The 21,701-nt window shown below is 35.2% G+C and overlaps 1 protein-coding gene across 1 annotated transcript in view; it reads left to right on the top strand.

Moving 5' to 3' along the window:
* Window positions 1-21,701, top strand: part of SOX6 (SRY-box transcription factor 6) — a 678,732-nt gene that overhangs the window by 42,904 nt on the left and 614,127 nt on the right. The window lies entirely within an intron of this gene.

Here is a 21,701-nt window from a genome sequence, read left to right as displayed (position 1 = left end):
AGGCTGAGGCAGGAGGATCGCTTGAGCCCAAGAGTTTGAGGTTGCTGTGGGCTATGATGAGGCCACTGCACTCTTAGCCTGGGTGACAGAGTAAGGCTCTGTCTCAAAACAAACAAACAAACAAACAAACAAACAAAAAAACAAGAAAAGAAAAGAAAGAAAAAAACAAGTGCAACTCATAGGAAACAGTTACAAATATGGTAGATATTAATTCACTTTAAATGTATGGTTTAAATACATCAATTAAAATACAGAGAGGCTGGGCGCGGTGGCTCACGCCTGTAAATCCTAGCACTCTGGGAGGCCGAGGCGGGTGGATCGCTCAAGGTCAGGAGTTCGAGACCAGCCTGAGCAAGAGCGAGACCCCGTCTCTACTAAAAATAGAAAAAAATTATATGGACAACTAAAAATATATATAGCAAAATTAGCCGGTCATAGTGGCACATGCCTGTAGTCCCAGCTACTTGGGAGGCTGAGGCAGGAGGATCGCTTGAGCCCAGGAGTTTGAGGTTGCTGTGAGCTAGGCTGATGCCACGGCACTCACTCTAGCCTGGGCAACAAAGTGAGACTCTGTCTCAAAAAATAAATAAATAAATAAATAAAATAAATAAGTAAATAAATAAAATACAGAGACTGATAGAGTGGATAAAAAAAATTACCCACTATATGTTGTTTATAAGAAACCCAATTTAAATATAAAGACACAGACAGTGGCTCATGCTTATAATCTTAGTACTTTGGGAGACCAATGCAGGAGGATCATGTGAGGCCAGGAGGTCGAGACCAGCTAGGGCAACAGAATAAGACCTGGTTTCTACAAAAAATAGAAAAATTAGCCAGGTATGGTGATACATACCTGTAGTCCCCAATACTTGGGAGACTGAGGCAGGAGGATCACCTGAGCCTAGGAGTTTGAGGTTGCAGTGAACTATGATGATGCCACTGCACTCTAGCCCAGGTAACGGAGCAAGACCCTGTCTCAAAAAAACAAAAACAAAAACAAAAAAATCCCCACAGAGAGATTAAAAGTAAAGGGATGGGAAAAGATATACCATGCTAAGACAAATCAAAAGAAAGCTAGGGTAGCTATATTTTAATTTAGGACAATGCAGACTTCAGAATAAGGAAAATTATCAGGAATAAAAAGGTGCACTATATAAAGATAATTGAGTCATTCTCCAAGAAGACATAATTATCCTTAATGTATATGTGCCTAATAACAAAGCATCAAAATTCATAAAGGAAAAACTGAGAACTGCAAGGAGAAACAAAGAAATCCATTGTTACAGTTGGAATCTTTTGTATATCTCTACCAGTAATAGACAGATCCAGCAGGCAGAAAATCAATAGGATATAGTTGAACTGAATTCTCGGTCAACTGGATCTAATTGATATTGTCTTAATCTCTCTGGGCTGCTGTAACAAAAATACCATAAACTGGGTGGTTTTTAAACAACAAACATTTATTTCTTACAATTCTGGAGGCTGGGAAGTCCAGGATCAAGGCACTAGCAGATTCAGTGTCTGTTGAGGGCCAATTCCTTATATATGGTGCCTTCTCTCTGTGTCTTATCATGGTGGAAGAGCAAGGCAGCTCTCTGGGGCTTCTTTTAGAAGGACACTAATCCCATTCATAAGGGCTCTGCCTTTATGATCTAATCACTTCCCAAAGGGCCCCACCTCTAACACCATCACTTTGGTGGTTAGTATTTTAATACATGAATTTTTGGGGGGATACAACATTCACACCAAAGCAGACATTTATAGAATACTTTATTTAATACTAGCAGAGTACACATTCTTCTCAGGCTCACATGGAACAGTCACCTAGATACTCCACATTCTGGGCCATAAGAAACACCAATAAATTTAAAAGAATAGAAATACTATAAAATATGCTCTCAGACAACAATATAATTAAGCTTGAAATAAATAACAGAAAGATAGTGAAAAAACCCCCAAATATTTGGAGATAAAACAGTGCACTCCTAAATAAACATGGGTCAAAGAATAAATCTCAGGAGAAATTAAAAATATTTTGAAGTAAATGAAAATGCAAAATTTGTGGGTTGCAGGGAAAACAATTTATAACATTGAATGCATATATTGAAAAAGAAAAAAGATCTAAAATCAATAACATAGGTTTCCACTTAGGAAACTAGAGAAAGAAGAGCAATATAAATGTAAAATAAACAGAAGAAAATAAATAACAAAAATTAATGCAAAAATCAATGAAATTGAAAGCAGGAAAATAATAGAGAAAATCAATGAAACCAAAGGTGGCTCTTTGAAAAGATTAGTAAAACTGATAAACCTCTAGCCGGGCTAACCAAGAAAAAAAGAGAAAACACATAATACTAATATAGAAAATGAAAGAGAGGCCATCACTACTGATCCTATGGATATTAAATGGATAATAAAAGTATATTATAAAGAGATCTATGCCTACAAATTTGATAACATAAAGTAGACCAATTCCTTGAAAGATCTAATCTACCAAAATTCACACAAGGAGGAATAGATAATCTGAATAGGCCCCTGACTGTTAAAGAAAATGAATCAATAATTTTCTTTTCAAAGAGAAAGCACCAGGCCCAAATGGTTTCACTGGTAAATTCTACCAAACATTTAAGGAAGAAATAATACTCTCAACAATCTCTTCTAGAAAATAGAAGCAGTGGGAACGCTTTCTAGCTTATTCTCTGTGGCCAGCACTAAGATGTCATTTCTTCTCAACTTGATCTATAGATTCAATACAATCCCAGTCCAAATCCCAGCAAATTATTTTGTGTCTATTAACAAACTGATTCTGAAGTTATATGGCAAGGCAAAAACTCAGAATAGCCAACACAATATTGAAGGAGAAGAACAAAGTTGGCGACTGACACTATCTGGCTTCATAAGCTGTAGTAATCAAGACAGTATGGTGTTGGAAAAAGAAGAGAGAAATAGATCAATGAAACAGAATAGAGAGCTCAAAAATAGAACTACACAAATATAATCAATTGATCTTTGGCAAAGGTGCAAAGGCAATTCAATAAAGGAATAACAGTCTTTTCAACAAACGATGCTGGAAAACTGGATATCTACATGCAAAAACATGAATCTAGACACTGACCTTATACTTTTCACAAAAATTAACTGAAAATGGATCATCGACCTAAATGTAAAATGCAAAACTGTAAAACTTGTAGAAGATAATATCGGAGAAAATTTAGGGTGACCTTGGGTTTGGTGATGATTTTTAGATACAGCCCCAGAAAAAAATGCATGAAAGAAAACATTGATAAGCTTAGCTTCATTAAAATTAAAAACTTCTCTGCAGAAGACACTGTTAAGAGAAGGAAAAAACAAATACAGAAAGCGAGAGAAAATATTTGCAAAATACATATCTGAGAAAGCGCTTGTATCCAAAATATACAAGGACTCCTTAAAACTCAATAATAAGAAAAAAACAGCCCAATTAAAAAATGGGCAAAAGATCTGAACAAACATCTCAGCAAATAAGAAATACAAGTGACACATAAGCGTATGAAAAGATGCTCAACATCATATGTCATTAGGGAATGAAAATTAAAACAACAATGAGATACCACTACATACCTATTAGAATGGCTAAAATCCAAAAACTGACAATACCAGATGCTGGTAAGGATATTGAACAATAGGAACTCTCATTCATTGCTCATGGGGATGCCCAATGGTACAGCCACTTTAGAAAACCGTTTGGCAGTTTCTTACAAAACTAAACATACTCTTATCATATGATCTAGCAATTGCATTCCTTGTTATTTACCCAAAAGGGCTGAAAATTTATGTTCACACAAAAACTTGCACATGAATATTTATAGCAGCTTTATTCATAATTGCCAAACCTGGAAGAAATCAAGATATCTTTCAGTAGGTGAATGGATAAATAAACTGTAGTACATCCAGACAATGGAATATTATTTGGTGTTAAAAAGAAATGAGCTATCAAACCATGAAACGATATGGAGGAATCTTAGGTGTATATTACTAAGTGAAAGAAGCCATTCTGAAAAGACCTTATGATTCCACCTATATGACATTCTGGAAAAGGCAATACTATGGGGAGAATAAAATCAGCAGTAGTTGCAAGGGGTTAGGAGGAATGGAGGAATGAATAGGCAGAGCACAGGGGATTTTTAGGGCAGTGAAACTATTCTGTATGATACTCTGATGGTAGGTACATGACATTATGCAATTGTGAAAACACATTAGAACTGTAGAAAGCAAAGACTGAACCCTAATGTAAACTATGGGCTTCAGTTTATAATATTATGATGTGTCAATATTGGTTCATCAATTTTAGCAGATGTACCACACTAATGTAAGATGTTAATAATAAGGGAAACTGTGAGCCAGGATAGGGAGATATGTGAGAACTTTCTGTCTTGTCTGATGAATTTTCGGTAAACCTAAAGCTTTTATTGAAATGTATTAATTTAAAAGTAATGTAATACATTTTTTCTTTCATATTTATCTAATGGTACATAATAAAATTTTTAATTAAAAAGTGCCAGAAAACAAATATATAGTAGAAACATATATACCAATAGAACAATTTATAGTTATTTAAAAGTATAATTATATTTAAATAGACTATCCTAAACTTTATAATTTAAGTGAAAATTAGTGGAAAAGTTTGAGATGATACTTATGCCATGAACATTATAACTTTCTAAATTAAGAATCTAAAATCTAAAAAACTGTTTAAAGTGAATTTGGAGTTAAGCTAAAATGCTGTTTCTGTGAGTGTGGCCCACTGTGCATTCATGGACCAAGAAGACCCTCTTGGGCCGGGCGCGGTGGCTCATGCCTGTAGTCCTAGCACTCTGGGAGGCCGAGACAGGTGGATCGCTTGAGGTCAGGAGTTCGAAACCAGCCTGAGCAAGAGCGAGACCCTGTCTCTACTAAAAATAGAAAGAAATTATCTGGCCAACTAAAAATATATATATAGAAAAAATTAGCTGGGCATGGTGGCGCATGCCTGTAGTCCCAGCTACTCGGGAAGCTGAGGCAGTAGGATCGCTTAAGCCCAGGAGTTTGAGGTTGCTGTGAGCTAGGCTGATGCCACGGCACTCACTCTAGCCCAGGCAACACAGCGAGACTCTGTCTCAAAAAAAAAAAAAAAAAAAAAAGAAGACCTTCTTGGTATGTAATGTCCTAATTTTAAAATGTAAGACTTTTCTTTGTGACAGGGATGAGCAATATATTTTCCTGAATGCTAATTCAGCATTTCAGAATTCTGGAAAAATATGAAAAAATTGTAGGATAAAGTATTTATGGGGTACAACTGAAGAACAGATTAGTGAATCAGCTAGATAATACTGTTGATTTCATCTAGAACACACAGATAAAAAACATAAAAGAGCTGTTAAGGGACATGTAAGAAAGATCAGTAGTTCTAACATATTTCTAGAAGCAATTCTAGAACAAGAGAATGAAGAACATTTAGAAGAAGCCATATTCTAAACAGTGATAACTAAAAATTTTCCAGAATTTGGAAAAGCTCTATTGCATATCAAAAATACACTTTGAGTATTGATCAGGATAAATAATTTAAAAAAGGTTTAGGACTGGGAATTGCAGAACTCAGTCTCAACTTTTGTTAATCCTGCTTCTAAGTTTTTCCAGGCTCCTCTTCTTTATTCTGCCTTTTATGTCCCCTTGCCTATTTCTTCTTTTTCCTTAAGCCATGTTGTCTGGATTCAGATCTGGTCCTACTGAGCCTCATCTTCACTTCCAATTTTCATTTAATAAAGTTGTCATAGTCTCTTCTGGGTGGGATGCTAGGAAGGCTGGCTTAGGAATAAAGTATGCACACTCAGTTCTCTTGCACCTTGCCATTTCTAGCCCCTCCCCAAGTTCCAGGGGACCAAGGATCAGTCCTTTCACTGCCAGCTCAGGAAGCTATTTCTAATCTCCACCATCTGCCTCCTGGAATCCCACAATCAGTACTCATGGAAGAAATAGACATGTCCCTGTGAGGCTTTGGATGAATTCTTCCCCTGCTCAATCCCTGTGTTCTACAGAAAATGCTTTTCCTTTCCTTGCCTCATCTGCTCTATCTGTCCATCCCCAGAGATTACCACCACTTACCTTTACATTGGGAACATCTCTTTCTGGTATCACATGCCTGTAAGGGGAAGAGTGACTTGCACAAAATATCTGCAGATATGAATAAGGCCCTTCAGCAAGGTCTTGTGATCAAATATTTGTCTCATAGTAACTCCCTTCCCCCCAACAGGTTCATCATGATAAAATTGAAGAATATCAATAATGAAGAGAAAATAAGATAATTAATTTTAGATTAACAGAAGACTTCTTAGCTGTGATAATAGATGCTAGAAGTTATCTAGAAAGTCTTTTAAATGCTGATGGAAACAAACTATCAACCTATAATTTTATCCTTAGTTTTATGCTATCATTTAAAAGTGATGACAACATTTAGCACTTTTCAGACATACAAATGCAAAGATCACTTATCCTCTATAGACTCTAAAACTATTAAAAAAAGAATATAGTCTGGCAAGAAGAAAGATGAACTCACAGTGAGATGTGGAATACAAAAAAATGGTTAGGACAAACATTGATAAAATGTAGTGGTAAATTTAATTAATTTTGACTTAAAACCAGATTATTTTGTGTTAAAAATATGAAGCATATGAAGCTCTAAAACTCTAGACAACAACAAGATGGAAAGGTTACATTTTAGTAGTAAAGTATGCTGAGGTGCGTGTTGTTTAAGGAGGAGACTAGATATACTAAATTCCTTTAGATATTTTTGTAATATTTATAATTATGTTAAAAACATAAGAGTAACCACTAAATAAATGGACATATTATCTATAGCTTCCATATCAGCAAAGAGGGGAAGAGGTGAGGGATATAGAAATCATATCAATCTCATGCAGGTAGGAAATGAAGATAAAAAACAAAAGGATGGTAAATATAAAACACAAAATTAGATGATATAACTAGCAATGCACATGTAGGATTATAATAAATATCAATTAAAAAAACCCAGCATATTAATTGTTATTTATTCTCTCCTCATCTTCCTATACTCTCCTGTAGGCCAGTGCTTCCCCTCCCCATTGACTCTGAATTTTGCCAAAGTCTATGTGTCTTGCCAATCAAGTGAAAGTGTAAGGGGATGTATCCTATGCCTCATCTGAGGAGAGGCCTTAAATATGTTCATCTGATTTGTCTTGACCTCTTGTACTTTTAATCTTTGTCATCAAAATACCTTGCCCCAGTTGGAGCTGCTCATCCAGCCTGGAACCCAGAATGAGACAACACTTGGAGAAGATCTGAATGTGACCTCAAGTCTGAAGCTGAGCCTAGCAAAATCTAGCAAAGTCCATTAGAGTCACACAGATCTATCAGCAAAAAATAAAATTTGGTTTTTATAAGCCATTGAATTTGGTATTTTTTTAAAATTTGGCTTTATTCTAACACATATTTACTAATTGTATTGGTTTCCTAGGGCTGCTATAACAAGGTACCACAAAGTGGATAGCTTAAAACAACAGAATTTTATTGTCTCACAGTCCAGAAGTCTGAAATCAAGGTGTTAGAGGGGCCCAACTCCACCTGAAACTTGTAAGAGAATTCTTTCTTGTCTCTTCCTAGCTTCTGCTGGTTTGCTGGAAGTCTTTGGTGCTCTTTGTCTTGCAGCTGGATAACTTCAGTCTCTGCCTTTGTTGCCATATGTCTCTCTGTGCATCTCTGTCTTCACATGGCCATCTCCTTATGAGGACACTAGTCATATTGGATTAGGAACCCACCCTGCTCCAGTATGACATCATCTTAACAAATTACATCTGCAATGGCCCTATTTCCAAATCAGGTCACACTGGTAAGCCTTCAACATATCTTTTTGGTGGGGAAGACAACATAACACTAATACATAAATTGGTATTTAGAAGTTGAATGTTCCTGAATAGAAATTTTTCAAAAGAAGACAGAAGTATGGCCAACAAACATATGAAAAAATGCTGAACATCTCTAATCATCAGGGAAATGCAAATCAAAACCACAATGTGATATCACTTATCTCCAGTGAGAATGGCCTTTATCAAAAAGTCCCAAAACAATAAATGTTGGCATGGATGTGGAGAGATAGGAACACTCATACACTGCTGGTGGGACTGTAAACTAGTGCAACCTCTGTGGAAAGCAATATGGAGGTACCTTAAACAGATACAAGTTGACCTACCATTTGATCCAGCAATCCCATTAGTGGGCATCTATCCAAAAGAACAAAAGACATTCTATAACAAAGACATCTGCACTCGAATGTTTACAGCAGCACAATTCACAATTGCAAAGATGTGGAAACAACCCAAGTGCCCATCAATACATGAGTGGATTATTAAAATGTGGTATATGTATACCATGGAGTTCTACTCAGCTATAAGAAACAATGGTGATCTAGCACCTGTTGTATTTTCCTGGACAGAGCTGGAACCCATTCTACTAAGTGAAGTATCTCAAGAATGGAAAAATAAGCACCGCGTGTGCTCACCATCAGATTGGTTTCACTGATCATAACCTAAGAGCACATTTAGGAATAACACTGATCTTGGGCAGGTGTGGGTGGGGGAGGGGATGGGTGTATACATACATAATGAGTGCGATGCGCACTGTCTAGGGGATGGACACGTTTGAAGCTCTGACTCGGGGGGCGGGGGGACAAGGGCAATATACATAACCTAAACTTTTATACCCCCACAATATGCTGAAATAAGAATAAAAAATAAAAAAATAAAAATAAAGAATTATACAGAAGATTAATGAAACAAAGAGTTGATTCTATGAAAAAATAAATAAAATTGACAGGTGTCTCACTAGATTAACCAGAAATAGAAAAGACAGGACTCTAATAAGTTAAATCAGAAATGAAAAAGGAGATATTACAACTGATACCATGGAAATGTGAAATATCATCTCTGAATACTATCAAAATCTGTATGCATATGAACTTGAAAACATTGAGGAAAGGACAAATTCTTGGAAATTCACAACTTCCCTAGGCTCAATCAGGAAGAAATTGAACTTGATCAAACCAATATCAAGTAACAAACTTGAAGCAACAATAAAAATTATTCCAGTAAAATATAGTACTAGTCCAGATGGTTCCACACCCGAATTTTACCAGACATAAAAGAAGAACTGGAACCGATACTGCAGAAATTATTTCATAACATAGAGAAGGAAAGAATCCTCCCCAACTTGATCTATGCAGCCAATATCACCTTGATACCAAAGCCAGGAAAGGACACAACAGAAAAAGAAAACTGCAGACCAATATGCAATATATATGCAAAAATTCTCAATAAAATGCTAGTGAACCAAATTTAGCTGCACATCAAAAAAATAATCTACCATGACCAGGTGGGCTTCATCCTAGAGATGCAAGGATGGTTCAACATATGCAAATCTACAAATGTGATTCACCACATAAATAGAAGCAAAAACAAAGACCATATGATAGATGGAGAAAAAGCATTTGAGAAAATTCAGCACTCTTTTATGATAAGAACTCTTAACAAAATAGGTAAAGGTGAAACATACCTCAATATTATAAAAGCCATATATGACAAACTCACAGCCAGCATCATACTGAATGGGGAAAGACTGAGAATATTCCTGCATAGAACCAGAACCAGACAATGTTGCCCACTGTCACCACTTCTATTCAACGTAGTCCTGGAAGTCCTAGCCAGACCAATCATGTAAGATAAGGAAATTAAGGGTATCCAAGTGGGGAAAGAAGAAGTCAAGCTATCACTTTTTGCTGATGACATGATCTTATATCTAGAAAACCCCAAAGATTCTGCCAAGAGACTCCTGGAATTGATAATTAAATTCAGCAAAGTCTCGGGTTGTAAAATCTGTGTACACAAATCAGTGGCATTCTTATGCACCAACATTCAAGCTGATAATCAAATCAAAGACTCAATACCTTTCACAATAGCAACAAAGAAAATAAAATACTTAGGAATACATTTAGCCAAGAAGGTGAAAGACCTCTACAGGGAGAGCTATGAAACACTGAAGAAGGAAATCACAGAGCATGTAAACAAATGGAAAAACACATCATGCTCATGGATCAGCAGAATCACACTGTTAAAATGTCCATACTGCCCAAAATGATTTAGAGATTCAGTGCAATCCCCATTAAAATACCAATGTCATTTTCTGCATATTTAGAAAAAATAATTCCATGCTTCATTTGGAACCAGAAAAGACATCATATAGACAAAGCAACCTTAAGCAAACAGAACAAATTGGGAGGCATCAATTTACCAGACTTCATGCTATACTACAAGGCTGTAGTAACCAAAACAGCATGGTAATGACACAAGAACAGAGATGTATACCAATGGATCAGAACAGAGAACCCAGATATAAAATAATCCTCATATTGCCATCTGATCTTTGACAAAGCAGACAAAAACATACCCTGGGGAAAAGAATCCCTGTTCAATAAATGGTGCTAGGAAAATTAGATAGCCACATGTGGAAGACTGAAACAGGATCCGCACCTCTCACAAAAATCAACTCATGGTGGATAACAGACTTAAGCCTGAGGCAAGACACTATAAGAATTCTAGAAGAAAGTGTTGGAAAAACTCTCATAGATATTGGCCTAGGCAAAGAATTTATGAAGAAGACCCCCAAAAGCAATCACAGCAGCAACAAAAATAAATAAATGGGACTTGATCAAATTAAAAAGCTTCTGCACAGCCAAGGAGGCAGTCAATAGAGTGAGTAGACAACCTACAGAATGGGATAATATCTTTGCATGCTACACATCTGATAAAAGGCTGATAACCAGAATCTACAAAAAACTCAAGCAAATCAGCAAGGAAAATCAAACAACCCCATTAAAAAGTGGACAAAAGACATGAAAAGAAGTTTTTTCAAAAGAAGATAAACTAATGGCCAAGAAACATAGGAAAAAATGTTCAACATCTCTAATCATCAGGGAAATGCAGATTAAAACTACTATAAGATATCACCTCACTCCAGTGAGAATGGCCTTTATCAAAAAGTTCCAAAACAACAGATGCTGGTATGGATATGAAGACAAAGGAGCACTCATACACTGTTGATGAGACTGCAAGCTAGTACAATTTTGTGCATACAATCACAAGATTCTAAGGGAAAATGATTTTTGACCTAGAATTCTATACCTAATTAAACTATCAACTAAACATCAGGATAGATAAATTTTCAGATATGCAACCACTGAAATAATATTTCTCATGTATCTTTTTTGTTAAAGAAGTTACTAGAGAATGTGCTCCAAGCAAATTCTTTAAGTGAACCAAGAAAAAAAGAAAGACAAGAAAGCATAAAGACAAATGTCAGAATGACTGTTCTACAGAGGCATGGAGAGAAATCAGTCTCAATTTGAGCTAAAAGACAGGGTTTCTGTTAGTCAGCATTCTCCAGAGAAACACAACCAATAGGATGAGTACATATGCAGAGCAAGATTTATTAGAAGTAACTGGCAGTTATGGAGGCTGACAACTCTAAAATTTGCATGGCAGAGCAGCAGGCTAGAGGCCCAGGAAAGCCAGTGAAGCAGTTCAAGTCTGAAGGATATCAGGCTGGAGGTCCAGAAGGGCCACTGTTCCAGTTAGAGTCTGAAGGCTACCTGCTGAAGAATTCTCTCTTATTCAGGGGAGGCTTAGTCTTTTTGTTCTATTGATTTCTTCAACTGATTGGATGAGGCCCACCCACATTATGGAAGGCAATCTTATACTCTGGTTTCTCTTCAGATCATATAAATCCTGGTTTCTCTTCAGATTGTATAAATCTTTCACCTTTTCAAAGTCCACTAATTTAAATGTTAATCTCATCCAACTACATCCTCACAGAAACAGCCAGAATAATATTTAACCAACTAGCTGGGCACCATGACCCAGCTAAGCTGACACAAAAAATTAACCATCATAGTTGATTATCACAGCTATGACTAATCATCACAGTAGATTATCTGATATATTTGACAATTTGGAAAATAATACTGATAGGCAAAAATGTGGAAAAAGTGATAAGTCCATGAAAAGTACGTAAATTTTATAAACAAGGCTTTTAATAAGGCATCACAAAAAATTTGTAAAAGAAATGACAGTATTTATAGTATACTACTTGGCTCTGCTAAGAACAAAATTTATTTTGTGTGATTATCTAACCATTTACTTGATTTAGCCAAAAGCTGTTACACAGTTATATTGGGAAGATGGGGAGATGGTATGTAAGAATTACATAGTTACCTGCTAAAAAAAGGAAGATAATAGATAATGACTATAATTGTTAAATAAAAAATCAGTAGATTTACAAAAGCTTAAAATATACTTATAAGCACATTATTTAGAAACGTGGAGCTAAATACCAAAAGAAACACTTAAAAGACTCCACAATGATTGCCTTTGGGTCATGTAAATGGAGGTGAAGGGTGTAGCAGAATTCCATTGTCTTACAAGCTTTTTAGTGAAATTTAATTTTTTACCCTTTGCAAGTATTACTTTAAGAAAAATAAAATCAATTAAAAATAAAAAAACAAGAAAAGTATTTATAAGATGACCTAGCAATACTCCTTTCATTGATAACTCAAAAATAAGTAAAAATACGTATATTCCTAGGACCTAAAAGAAATCAGATTCTGGGCAAAAAATGAGTCCAATTAGATAATTTCACATTAAGTCTAAAGAAATATCAATATTTCTGCCTCTCTTTCTGATTGAATTTCATGGGAATCTTTATGTACAGGCATGTCTGCTATAAGGAGATGCTTTTATTTTTTCAATAGTATATGTAGAAGCAGTAGTTAGGAAGTAGGAATGACTTAGAATACAGGTTTATTTATCAATGTGTAACAGGGCATCACGAACCTGAAAAAAAAAATTCTGAAGTTGAAGGATTTGTATAAATTCTTTAAAAAGCTGATTTATTAAATTATATGCTGGTCTCTTGTTTAGGTAGTGACCACATATGCATAATCAATGAATACAAAATTACAATATTAAGACAATTAACAAGATTAAGACAGTTTAACACTCTAGCTCATCACGTACAACCCTATACTTTCAGGAAAATTGAGATATTACTCCCACTACTTGTAGGTTGTATTTAACTCTTGTGACATTTGAATGATCATGCCATTCAGTGTATGTGATGCATCTTTTAATGTATCTGTTGGAATGACTTGTGATGATCACAAAGTATACACTCATGGAGTGCAGATACCATGATTCTTTTTTTTACACTTAGATCTTACCCATACCTTACACATTTGGACATAGTTGAGATAAATTGTTTTTAGTTCTCTAATTTTAGGATTTTTAGTTTACCTTAAGGACATCACAAAATAACTCTAAGTAGCACAAGAGCACTCCTTGAGTACCTGTAGAGCAGTACAATATTAGCTATTGTATGCATAACTTTGCTTGTGAAATACTAGTCACAAACAGACCAAAAACAAGTCTGCTAATTACAAGGCACTTCTTATGTAACTTTATAAATATTGTTCATCCCTGTAGAAAAAAAAATTTAGATTTGCATGCTTTTCCAAATATAGGCACACACATGAAAGCAGTATGAGAAAGTTCACATTTCCGGTGCTCAGATTTGTCAAATGATAAAAGGGAAATAGTATTTTTAACAATTATACAGAAGAAATTTGTGAAACAGTAGGAAATATATTAAAAATAAGAACAAATCCACAAAATTGTGATAGTTGATAGCTGAAGTGGCTCAAATAAAATTATGGCAAAAAAGTTTAATAAATAAATAAAAAGAGCAAGCCCTGTACCTATTTTCCTAGATCAGATTGATATGGCCCTATTCTAGAAAAAGTGGGTTGATACTGCATTTTCCTATTTCTATATTTGGAAAAATCACAAAATTCCTAAAATTCTAGGTCAAAAGACTAAAAAATAAAACAGTTGTATCCAGTCATATATCTGATGTACACACATACAGTTTTATTGATATTAAATATAATTACTTGATTTTGATTAAAACCTTGAATATATCTTGTACTTAAAGAGTTTTCCAAGCCTGATACAGTGCTGCTCCCCATAGTCCCATCTACTTGGGCAACTGAGGTAGGAAAATCCCACGAGCCCAGGAGTTACAGTCCAGCCTGGTCAATGTAGCAAGACCTGGAAAAAGAGTTTTCTAGTGCTGATTATTATAGTGTATTTCACTTCCTACCACCAGGAAGTTCTTGCAATTTTCTCCATCATCATGTCCAGATAAATAGTGTATGCTTATATGAAAATACCAGTGATAAAAGTAAATCTCTTGACTTTGCAGAATTATTTCTTACACATTAATGGATAAAATGTTATTCCAAAAAAACTATTTAAAAAAGAGAATGGAAATAAAAATATTGGAATCCCATTCATAAAACTTAGAATATTTAAGAGATTTTGCATTAGTATTGATTTTCAAAACCAAAGTAGTTTTACGAATTTCTCCCTGTTGTATATTAAACCTGAGCTGTAAGGGTAGGGCAATAGAAATCTATTGGTCATTTTAACAGTATTTTAGTTAACATAATATCAAGAAGCAAAATGTTGCTGATTTGAAGTGGTTTCTTTGTTCCTTATGTTTAAATATCATGGTCTTAATATAAATTGTAATGCTCATGTAAATAAAAATCTTACATTTTAAAAAATTCTTTTTTAATTGAATGAAGCCAAATACATGAATATATGTCATGCTTTATTATAATTTGGGAGATAACTAAAACTTCACAGTGAAATACATTCAATTTCAGTAATATTCACATAAATAAATATGGGTTAGTGAATATTTAATAAGATTATAAGAAAAAGTAATTATTTTCTGTTGCACTTTTTCATATTAAACTGAATTTTAATTTTAAAAATGTAAATATGTTAGATATTGAGAAATTTTTCTTAATTAGATATTTTTGCTCAGTTTGTGATAATCCAGGTACTGTTACATATTGTACCACTTGCTTAATTGTTCTCCTCTCTTTGTTTCAAAGATATCTTTTCCTTTTTGACTAACATAAAAAGTATCAGAGTAAATTTAGAAAATAACTCATCCAGGCAATAGAAACACCATATTTCTGTTATTCATTAGACTTTATTTATTCCCTGCTGAACCAAGTAAGACACACCATGGACAATAACCAAAATTAGAATTTATCTGATATCTGTAGTGAATACCAAATACACAGTTACTAGGATGTACACAGGCGACAGAAGCTTCATTATTAAGATTTATTTGAGTAAATAAACACTCAAATGAATATTTTAAAAATTAAACATTTTTTTAAAAAGTGCATAACCTGGTGTCTGGTTCAATAAATAGTAATACCAAAAACAATTACACATTATACATCAATGATTTTTTAGTTCTTTTTTTTTGTGGTATATTATATGAGCATGATTATCATATCCAACTTTTAAAATAGTAATTTGACATTATCCAATGCAATTTTAGATAGTATTGTTATTGTCTTGCAGGGTCACATGATTTTCAGTTTTATCATCATATGTTTTCACAACGGTGATGTAGTAGTTATTGTGGTCTTCAATGTTGTAGACAGCTAACACCTGGCTTACTAACACTTTTACACTAATAAGTAAAACTTGGTAAGATAGATTGTCTAATGCACAGATCTCATGCTGTAGTTATAGTGTTAAGAAGTTCTTGTTATTATGAATGTGCATTATGAGTATATTGTACACAGTCCTGGTATGCAAATGTGTAGCATTCAGAGAAGTGAAATAATTCTGTGTTATTATTATCTTTGTAAATTACATCTTAAGAGTTTTTGAGGACTTTATGATGGCAGTTTTCTATAGTCACAGTCATACAGTATGTGCAGCACAAAGTGTTTTCTTTCACTGTTAACAATAACTAAGCCAATGAAAATGCTTTTTAAATATACACCCAGCAAGCAGTTAATCTGGCTCTTCCTTCTTACTATCCACAAACCATCTTTTATCGTCTTTTAAGACAGCATATGAAACAGCTTTATAAACATCTGTTTTTTATTGTTAATTGTTAGGAAAACTGAGGATTTAAATGCTTCTTTGAAATCCTCCTAATCCTATCAAGAAGAATAAGTTATATATGTTTATCTTTTCTTCTTTAGATTATTTCATTAGACTTCATTAAAAAAATACACACATACTGTCCTTCATTCATTTTCTAAAAATTACTTTTTGGATTATAATATTTTTATAGATATTTTGAGTACATTGCTTTGTAGTAATTAGTCGAAAATATTAGTAACAGGCAATATTATATGTAAAAAAGATAAATGATGAATATAAACTTAAATACAATATGCCTTTTCAAATCATTTTCAGAGTTTTCTTAGGCATATTACATATTGAAATGTGCAATAATAGAAAATATAAAGGAAAGATATTTGGTAGCCAAAGAACAGATTAAGTTAGAGCTCCAAATCTCCTACCATAATTATTCTTTAGGAAATATATGCTTTATTTTCATAGGCTTTTTCTGTTCCGATAATCGAGCCATTAATGTCAATGGAATATCTCTGCCAGTGACATACTAAGAAGGCTTTTGCGATATACAGTGTGAGCTCCTTATAAATGAAAAGGATTTGTTGCAATAATTACTTTAAAAATATTAAAATTCTGCTCTAGTTGTTCTGAATTTATAATGTAAAAGCAAATGCACCTATCTCTTGAGAACAGAAAGAGCATCCATAATTTAGTAATTAATATGTAATAACCAATAATTTTTTAACCTATAAATAGACCTAAGTCACAAAAGTATGGAATACCAAGAGAAGTAGTTGATTGTTAGTTAAACTTTTTTCAGAATGTGCGCTTTTATAAACATTTTATAACTTTTATTAAATTGCTATCTTTTCGTGTAATTGGAATGCATTGTCCATTTTTCTTTTTGAAAGGCTTGTACCTTATTAGTTTCTAAACTGGTGGAATCTGGAAACTCACTACTCACTGTTTATGTCTGCTTTTCAATTTTTGCTTTTCAAACTTGTATTGAAATGATGTAGAACTAGGCCTTATCGCTGCATATAAAATTAATTGAAATGACATATTGTTGCAGTTTCTATGACAACCATATCATGATGCTGATGCTCTTAAAAATTTATAAACTATAATCTGAAATATGCTAATTCTAGTGAACATAGTTAACACTTATTTGCTTAATATTCAGTTTAGTACTAAACTTCATCAACTTTAAAAGTAGGTTGATAACATATTGTATGCAATTAAAAGAGGTTTTTGTATTGAGCTCCTGAGTTTAACATTTTCCCCAGAAGCTTACTATTATAGAACTTTAAATGTGAATAAGTGAAGCTTTTAATTTATTATTGTCTTAAACAGACATATATCAACACGAGGATGATCATTGTTGCAGAGTCTCAATATTGTCATCTTCCTCCTCGCCTCCGTTTTAAAGCTAATATATTCAAACCTAAAGCAAAACATCCTTATGAAAACTTAAGATTCAATAAAACTCAATGAGTTATTTAAATTATAGCAAACATCCAGATTCTTGGGAACACTAACTTATTTTTTTAGCTTTCATTTGTTTGACTTTAGAAAGATAACATCTCTATCTTATATGTACTGTTATGATACACGTTAAAGACATAAAACTTAGCAAGTTATAGAATAATTTTTACATAGCAATTAAACACTGATTTGAAATACAGTTTGAGGTTTCTTTTAGAAATGATTTAAAAGTAAAATATGTTATTTAGAATTGGTTTATAATGATAGATCTGTTTTTAAATAAAGGTTTTTTTTTAGATATCATTTCATAAGTCAGAAAACTTAGTTTTAGAAATGTATGTAATTTGTTGGTTAATAAAAAAATAACTGAGGTAATTTAAATAGAATATGCCAAATAAAATGAGGCATTATCATATGGAATTATCAAATATTGAATAGAATGCTTCTGCTGGCATATTTAATAACAATTAATTTTCAGTATATGTAATAGGCTTTTAATTAACATTTATTAAATCATAAAAGTACAAAAGATAAATCTTTAGTTAACATATTTTTAATTTTTTGCTTTGCACATATTAGACACTTAGTAAATATTTAAATGTGAATAAAATGTGGAAAACAAGCAAAAAGTATTCAATATAATTGTGATATTTAAAGACACACAACAGAAATCCTGTATTTATAAATTTTAAAATAGTAGTCTGGGATTTAGAAGAAAGATTTTTAAGTAAAAAATTTTAAAATGAGAGAATTTAGTCAAATTCGGTTTTGAAAATACAATGTTAACACATAATAATACATAAAACAAAATTGCTGAGGTAAATTGTCAAACTTTTAAAGACTAGTAGTATTAGCAGTAAATTATTATTGTTTCATATTTACCCAGGAGCAGTTTTACAGCATTATTTTTGTGTTCCTTGTTTGTCTTTCATTAGATATCGGAATGTATCTATACTCATTTATCAAATGTTTCTAGTGTGGCTAAAACATATAATGAATGGAATAGCAGTCATCTTAGTGAATGGCCAACCTCTGATTTGGGAACAAGTAAGCGTTCCCTTAAATAGAGAAGGGCACATATGAAGGACTGTGAATGCTTTAACAATATTACTTGGTGGTGAAAAGATAATACAGTATTTCAAAAAGATGCTATCATGAGGGGTACTTTGAATTTTAGTGACTGAAGTTTATTTCTGTGGTTGAATTATCCTGTAACTCTTATATTTTTCCTTTTTCTGTTTTTTTGGTGATATTCATGCTTACCTGTGTAATTATCTAGATCACTTTTAGTTAGACAAAAATTCCAAAATTCTATGTGTCATTGTAAGAGAAACATTTGGATGACTGATAAAAATTTCAGTTTTCATCTGGATGTTTCAATGGTGTTAGTTTTGGCAGCCTTAAACAATAAAACAACCATTACTTGAATAATTTTTTTTTTCAGATAGCACTTCAAAAATATCAAGACTGGTATTTTTAAACTATAGTTGACATGTATTTTTTTTGGAAATCGGTAGAGGTTTGCAATTTTTTAGTTACTATCACATTATTTATGGTGATTTTATTTCATTATATTTTGCCATTAATATTCTGTTTATACTAAAAGGGAACATATAGACTGAATAGTGACTTCTCCTATGTGGTTAGGATTTTTGTTTAAAAATCATGGAATTGGTCCCTGACTACACATGTGATATATATTCCAGTTTTGTATTCATTGGATTTCTCCTTAAATAATATTTCTATGCAGGCTTAGTTTCTGCCAGTTATGGTAAGCTTCATGTATATATTCCTTCCATTTAAGATAAAATGAACTGCCCGTATTATGTATGGCAAAACCAAGGCCCCTCTGGGTTAAGGCTCTGGGGACATTGTACAAGTCTAATGTTCTTCCGCGAGCTTGGCCCACCCCACTGCCACTAAGAAATGAGATGATTTGAGGACTATTACATACTTAAGGTTTTCATAGTGGATTAGAACAGCATTACTTAGCACAGGTGTTTCTATAATTGGGATTCCCTGGGAAAATTCAGTACTGTATTCAATAACACTCAGCTTTCCACATGAGTGGAGGAGCCGATCCAATGTTAATTTGCTAGGCTGTGGCATGAAACAGGGGAATGGGGTCTGGCTTGGGGGCCTGTTGCTTTTCTTCTTTCAAAAGACATTTCCTGTTGTCCATTAGCATCGGGTTGCTGTGGATCTATTTTTAAAATTTAATTTATTCCATTATTTATTTATTTATTTATTGCTGACCAAAATACTGAACGGCCCCAGTCGAAGTCAGCCAGGGCTGATTTATGCACTCATATAACACAAAATAGTTCCCATGTGTCCTTTTTTTGAAATAAATAGAATTCTTCTTTATTTGTAAAAACACATTTAAACAATGTCTATGCACCCAAGTAGCAGGGAAATGACTGAGGCACCCATGGGGCACAGTTCACCGAGGAAGACCTTTGGCGTGGCCTTGCAGATGTACCCAAGCCTTGGAATCAGTGTCCAGGAATAACAGAACCACCGCAATAAGATATTTCAGGATGTAGCCAGAGGATTCTTAAGGCTAAGTATCCTTATAGTGAAAGACATGAATATAGGAAAAACGGTGCGCGAGATGGCCTTCAATAGAAGTAGGGATGGGAAAATGGAAAGCTGTTGATATAATTAATATTATTATTTTACCGAATCCATTGTTAGACACTCAGAAAGACTAATTTCCTGAGAAATGGGCGACTATAGAGCTGAGAAATGTTTAGCCTCGCAGCAAGCGGCCGGGCTGCCTGAGTGTCCCTCTCCTGAACGCAGTTCTTGTCCGGGAAACTGCCGCTTGTGACCTTGGGTCTCACCGCGTCCCTCAGTCCCTTTGTCTCTTGTCCTGAAGGTGGAGAGCAAGCAGATGAGCCCCCGGGAGTGCGGAGTCTGTGCTGAGCCGAGGTCACCGCTGAAGGGAGCTCGGTCTTCGGCCAGGACAGGAGCAGATGCTACGCCTCTTGCCTCTTCGAAGCTGCCCCCACTCTCCACCACTGCTCGGGGAGTTAAGAGCTGAAGTTTCGAAGCCACAGCTCCTGCCTTGAAGCTACAGACTCCTTGTCCCAGAGCTTTGTGGTCTGCTGGGAGAGTGCGCCTTCGCTCGCTTCCCGGCGATCAGTTTCAGCTAGTTGGCAATTTTAGCGCCCAATACTCTCAGCTCGAGTCTCGGAGGGCAGACCGTGCCTTGCTCTGCCTGTCCGCCTGCAGGGTACCCTCCCCTTGCTGCTTTTTCCTGCAGTCCGGGGAGGTCGCCAAGGCTGCTGGGCTGGTGTCAGCCGGGTTCGTCTCCAAAGCCCCGAGTCGGGCGCAGTCTGCCGCTCGACCTCAAGGTGGCGACTTAGGCACGTAAACAAAGCTCGGCCGATCCGATCCGTTGGCACCCTCGCAGTTCATCCACGTAACAGCCCAGTTTCCCCGCTGCTCTCGAGCGAGCTGAATTGACTGTTAAAGGGACTTCCGTTTAAATGAGGAGTTCGGCCAGAATTTCAGAATGTGTTTGTGTGGCCGCGCGCGCGCGTGGAAAGCAGCGGGAAGTGGTGATGGGGTGGAAACCCTCGGCCGAACCCGTTTGGGACGCCGCGAGCCTCCCCTGCATCACCTGAGCCCACAGGCCAAGCGACCCAGCGGGCTGGGGCTTCAGAACCGATCCGCAGCCCGAGATGTGCGCAAATGGCAGGACAGAGGGTCTGGTCGCTGCCACCAGCGGTAGAAGATTTACTAATCTCGCTTCGGTGACTCCCACAATTTATGAGTGGAGAGACCTGGAAAATAAAGCCCTTTTGCCGTGCTTGTGCCGTTCTCCAGGGTGCAGGCTGGCTGACCCGAATGGCAGGGGTAGTAAGGGGGTGGGGAAGAGAGACACAGACAGCGAAAGAATAAACGTGCGACAGTCACATAATCTTACCTCCGGGACGAAAGGACACGGTTCCTAGAACAGAGATTTCCATAGCCAGTCTGCATCCCAGCTGTTTTTCCCGTAGGCGCTTTCCTGCCTAACACAGCCTTCTGACTAACTTGGACAAGGCTCGAGCTGCCCCCCTCCTTTTTTCCTCCCTTTTTTTCTTTCCAGACATTCCCTAAACTCAACCCAGGGCAAATCCAGAAGTCGGTACAGTACAGAGCTTCCAT

The sequence above is a fragment of the Eulemur rufifrons genome, chromosome 6 (genome assembly GCF_041146395.1).
Source record: "Eulemur rufifrons isolate Redbay chromosome 6, OSU_ERuf_1, whole genome shotgun sequence".
Taxonomy (NCBI): domain Eukaryota; kingdom Metazoa; phylum Chordata; class Mammalia; order Primates; family Lemuridae; genus Eulemur; species Eulemur rufifrons.
This window is presented reverse-complemented; position numbering and strand designations above follow the sequence as displayed.